Source organism: Notothenia coriiceps, unplaced genomic scaffold (assembly GCF_000735185.1).
Source record: "Notothenia coriiceps isolate Sejong01 unplaced genomic scaffold, NC01 NC01_scaffold00017500, whole genome shotgun sequence".
Lineage (NCBI taxonomy): Eukaryota > Metazoa > Chordata > Actinopteri > Perciformes > Nototheniidae > Notothenia > Notothenia coriiceps.
In genome coordinates, this window is record NW_011350201.1 from 623 (window position 1) to 6389 (window position 5767).

Consider the following 5767-nt stretch of genomic DNA (forward strand, 5'->3'; position numbering starts at 1 on the left):
AAAGTCTGAAAATATCAGTACAGTATCATAATACTTTAACATAATTGTTTATGTTACTTTCGTTGCAGTTGTATGTCTTAAATGTAATGTAAATGTTGACTTCGTGTGTGGTTCGGGGCCATCTTCGTGCGAAATTCACAATTCCATATTCGTGTGTCCATCGGGTGTCAATTTCGGGACAGTGTGACAGGGGCTTCAGGGGAGCTCCCCCCCATTTCGAACACTGGTGTTGTCGCCAATAAAATGTTTCTCAGTGGAAATGAGTAAGACATGAAAGGCTTCAAAAGTGTTATTCTCAGCCATCTCAACCTGTATCTGATTCTTAAGATAATCTACATTCGTCAGGGTCGACATGTTGTCAGTTATTTAGATGGTAGCAAGTCTAATCCTTCTTTATTTGAGACTATTTATCATAAACGTTTAATTTGCACCACTTCAGTTTTGGTAAGTAAGAACAAATGGGTTCAGCCACAGCTCTCATTAATCCTTAAGTGATTCGCTGAGTCACTGTTTCTGTTTGATCAATACATGCATCGCTGCAGTGCAGAAATGCAAACCGATGGTACACAGCATTGGTGCTTTACACACACACACGCACAGACACACACACACACATTTGATTACATATACCACAGTTAGTATTATGCCTTCCATATTCAACACCTTTCATTTGCTCTATGTGTTGAGTCAGTGAACGTCGTGAGGGGTAAGATTATCCAGAATCAGTTCTCATTAAGAAAAGTCACGCCTAACCTCCTGGAAATAACGTCACAATGCCCTGGAGATAATGATAATGTTTCTCAAGAGCCACTCAAACACCAGCACTAATGGACTTTTCCTTCTGCGAGCAGGTTAATTAGGTCTGGGGTCTGAATTATACTCACAGAACATCCTAATTACTTGTGCTAATTCAAGCACTTTTGAATCTGATTGGGCTCAAAATGTATTGGCTCAAATATTCATCAGTCAGCTCAGAGACGGTTGTTTTGGTTTTCATCTCCAGGCTGTCGTGGCTCATTTTAGCAGAGATACAGTAACCACTGACACCTTGAATGAGCGAATTACCTTCAACTACTTAACATAGCTACCAGGGCTGCACAATATATCGTGTCGTGACGATAATCGCAATATGCGCATGCGCGATATTCACATCGCAGGACGTACGATTTAAAAAAAAATATATATATATTTTTTTTTTTAGGACTTGCGATATTAAGTAGGCAAATTAACTCAAACACGTCATGTTACAATGATTTAGCTGCTTGCTACAAAAGGAAAACTTGCGCATCTCTCATGTCAGGGGTACTTGAGTGAGTGACAGCAAACCACCAATCAAATCTCCAGAGCAAACGGACCCGGAGGTTAAAGGTCAAAACACTGAATAAAGTAGCTTCATGTGTTTCTCCAGGGCAGTTCGGCGGTGCTAACCGAGCTAGCTCAGCTTGTTGCTCTGATAACTTAAAGGTGACCTATCATGCAAAAGGCAATTTTCTACGTCTTTTATACATGAATATGTGTCCCCGGTGTGCAGGGGTAGACATTAAGGGTACAATTCACTGGCCCTCCGGGTACCACGGTCTTTAATAATTCAGCCCCGGGGCCCTTTTAATACCGGGGCTCGGTACCCATCCCTAGTTGTAGCGCTAATAAACGAAACAATTTAACAAAATTGCTAGTCAAAATACCTATACCACAGGACAATTCTTTTTTTTAAAGCAATGTTTTTAGTGGCCCGAGCGGGCAAGTGGAAAGTACGTTATGCTGGCCCGGGGTGTCTAAATAGTGGGCGATATGACGATATATATCGTCTCCACGATATTAGGTTTCAACGATAAGCCTTTTCATAGATATCATATCTATTGTGATACAGAGAGTCACTCAGTCATAGAATGTGAGTGCTGCGAGTGCACCAGGGTAGGATTTTCAGGGCGGCCATGCCGTCATTGCCCCTCGGTCTGGCCGTGAAACCCCGAACCACGGCCACCATGGCCTGCGTGCCCCTGATACTGTTAAAATCTCGAAGTTGCTTTAAAAGCGTCAGAACAGTGGTTTCTGAACTGCATTATGCTGCGTTCACAACGGACGCGATGCGAATATTCTCACTCTAACCGCTGGAGTTTCACCACGGCTGTCAGCTGCGTTTACTCCTGTCATTGAAACAGGACGCGCTGGAGAGGGGGCGGGGCTTATATCCATGTAAATACTGTGGTGGAAACCAACTACGACAAAATGAACCTATTTTACCGTGATTTAATTGTAATACACGTTTCAAAATGATGCCGAAGTAACTAAATACTGAAAACGGTTAGTAAAAACCAAGCCTTCTAGCAGGATGCAGACAGTATTGCACTTCATTTATTGTCTTGGTTGATTCTGTTGGCTTATATTTTATTTTATCAATAAGGTATTTATATTGTTTTTCCCTTTTGAAACAGATATTCAGTTATGCTAAAGTCTTTGATTGCACTTCAAGTCTAAAGTTTACATTTTAATTGTTTGGCACTGACTTTTCCTCATTGATGTTTTATGTTTTACTTAGTTATGTTATACTCTCCTTTTCATGTTTATTGATGTTACATCACTGCTAGTGCTACCTAAAACAGAAAGTGCATTTTTATACTGAGAAACTGTGCCTTGAATATTTTTATTTTATTTAGCAAGAGAGTGCACTTTACTTGGTGAAGAAACCAGTGTTAACGTTTGTTGTGTAGGGTGTAGGCCTACCTACTTGAACACTGAGGAAGCCATATCAAATGTTCTGTTGAATTGTTCATTCAGGGATTCATTGCAGAATTAAAACCAGCTTGAAATGGTATTTTGGTCTGTTACTCCTTTTTATTTGAGTTTTTGTTACCTTGGGTGGTTGTATTGTTAAGTAACTTGAAAAATAACCATAATAACCGACATGAAAAAATATTGTGATAAATATCGTCTATCGTGATACTGCTTGAAAAATATCGTGATATTATATTTTTCAATATCGCCCACCCCTACCCGGGCCAGCGGGCCATTTATAATGTCGAGCCCTGCCGGTGTGTCAGGGAACTCACCAAGTGTCAGAAAACACAACCCTCTCTCTTTTCCTCCATACCCAAATCTCTAAAAACGGGGCTGCAACGGATCTGATACAGACTGATACAGATTATATACGCCTATATGGCCAACTCTCCACCTATCAGGGGAATGTGGGGTTGGGCCACGGCTACTGCCGCTCGAAAGCGCTGTAGTACATATGCCAGGCCTGTAAGTGGCGCAGTAGTCTGCCACAAAAGCAGCGAAGAAGACTTCCCGCGCATGGTTGCCTTTCTGTTTATTCTCCGCTGTGGCTCTTTTTCTCCCTCCCCGAGGCAAGCGTTTGCTCCCACTGCAGTAATACAAGGCAATCCCTCCCCGTCGAGGCAAGCACTGTAATTCTCTCCGGTTAGTCAACCAGCAGATAAAAAACACCCACCTCTCCGCCTCTTCCAAGGAACTCAATATTAAGTCACAATTATTGTTTTTACTTCGGCTGTGAGTGTTCAGGATGAGTTTCGCTCGTTCTCGCTGTATCACCGACCCGGAAGCCTGTCCACTCCTCACAGCAGCTCGCAGCAACGAGCCTCGCAACGTCCCGACCAACCAGAGCACACTGGGCTCACGGGGGTGGGGGGGGGACAGGACATCAACGCTACTAACATATAATGAACTTTTATAATATAATATGTTGTAGGTTAAATTCTAAAAACGTATATAAAAAAGTTAAAGTTACCACAGCATCATACATCTGCAGAAGTCAAATGCAAAAATCGAATTAATGCAGCAGTTATATCAACCGAAAAACGTAGGACTTGTGGTATTAGTGGAGTACTTTCCCATTGTGTTACAGGCACTTGAACTGCCGTAAAAGATCCACACACACACACACACACACACACACACACACACACACACACACACACACACACCGAAAGAAAGGGATTCTGTCTAGGATCGTTAACCGTGTAAATTATTTTGGTGTCGTACTCTAGATCCCGTTTTGCGATGAAAGTAAACGGCTCTCAGTCCCTCGTCTTATATTCACCATGAAATAAGGTTGTACCGAAAACATTTACTTTTACATGTCACGACTCGAGTCATTGTCATTCACTACCGTATTTGCGGAACCAAATGTCACATGTCACTACGCATTCACGAAAGTCAAAACAGGTTTTAGAGTCACGTGACACCTATCATTTTGGAATAACAGCCACATTAATATATAGTTCGTCAGTCTTCAGTCTTTTAGTAAGCACTACAAATTGTGAGCTTCGTTGCGGTAGTTTTACTTTGTTGTAACCTGAAAGTCTCTCCATCGAAAGTAGAGATGTATATTATTGCCTGTTCATCTTACTTCACATTCGATACAAATTTCAGCGCTTTAAACTGGCACAACACCGAGAACTCAACGGCGCGTTTCCGCATGTCGGTACGAGGCAAAAGTACAAAAAAATTGTACAAAAAGTGTTGTAAAAGTGTGCATCCGCGTGATCCTTTATTAAGTAAGCCAAGCAGTACTAGACATCTACACTAAACCGGGGGGCTCGTGGGGACCCATTTAATGGCATGTAGGTTAGTGTTACTCATGTTACGCACTGCAGTAACCATTCTCTGCCGGGGGCTTGTGTAATACCATGGGGCTTGTGTAGACCATGGTTCTGTGCCTTTGCTACTAGGTGTTTGGCCGCGGATGCGTACTGCTGTATTTGTAGGTTCGGTTCGATGGAATCGGATCGACTTTACTTGCCTGATTGCTTAAGCTCCGTAGCCGTCGATGCTCCTATGTAAGGAATAAGCCGCGATTAGATTGTGACGCGGAGCGTCTTGTTGACCATCCTTTTTTGGGTGATGACACAGGAGTACAATATGTCGCGTCGTACGGCAATGTCGTGTTTAACCTTCGTGGCAGACCTCAGTTGCTAGATTATTCGTCCAGCGATCGATGAATCGTAGCACTAGTCATATATCCTTACAGTGCGGTTTGGAATCTATGGGAGCAATTTGTTTATTTTGTCACCAGGAACGCAGAAGCATTTTGTTATGTGGATAAGCCTTGTCTGCAAACTTTGTATGTTACCGCTCGGACAGTTGGTGGGAGGTTCTTGAGAACCCGGTAGGTACGAATCATGTAGAATTTATCGCTAAATCATCCTCAATACTTTCGCTGACAACATTTACTTTGTCATTACTCAAACAGAGTAGAAGGCCACTGATGGACAGGTGTACAGCTCTATATGGACTTCGACCTCCGAGGTGGGTAATATTATACGGTAAAACATGTGAGGAAGGATCTCAATTTGAGCCGATAATTAATATTCAACATAAAATATTTTGAAGTAAAATGTTCGTCAACACTAGATCATCAAATGTTTAGGGCGTCTGATTGACGTCGATTGACGAAGAAAACAAATACCTTTAGGTTCAAGTTTTAAGGAAAAGTTATAACCGGGAAGAATATAGACTGGATTGGTGAGTCGCAACCGATCCACCGTAAAAATCAACAAGTGGTACTAAGTAGTATTGCAATGTGTATACCATCACATGCGGAATGAGGATTGTGTTGTCAGGATGGCGAGCTAATATGATGCTGCTCAAGATCTATTTAAGATTTCGATACGATTTCCCCCCCCACACACACACACACACACACACACACACACCACCAACACACAACACACCAACACACACACACGACACAGCACACACACACAACACACACACACACACCACACACACACACACCACACACAAC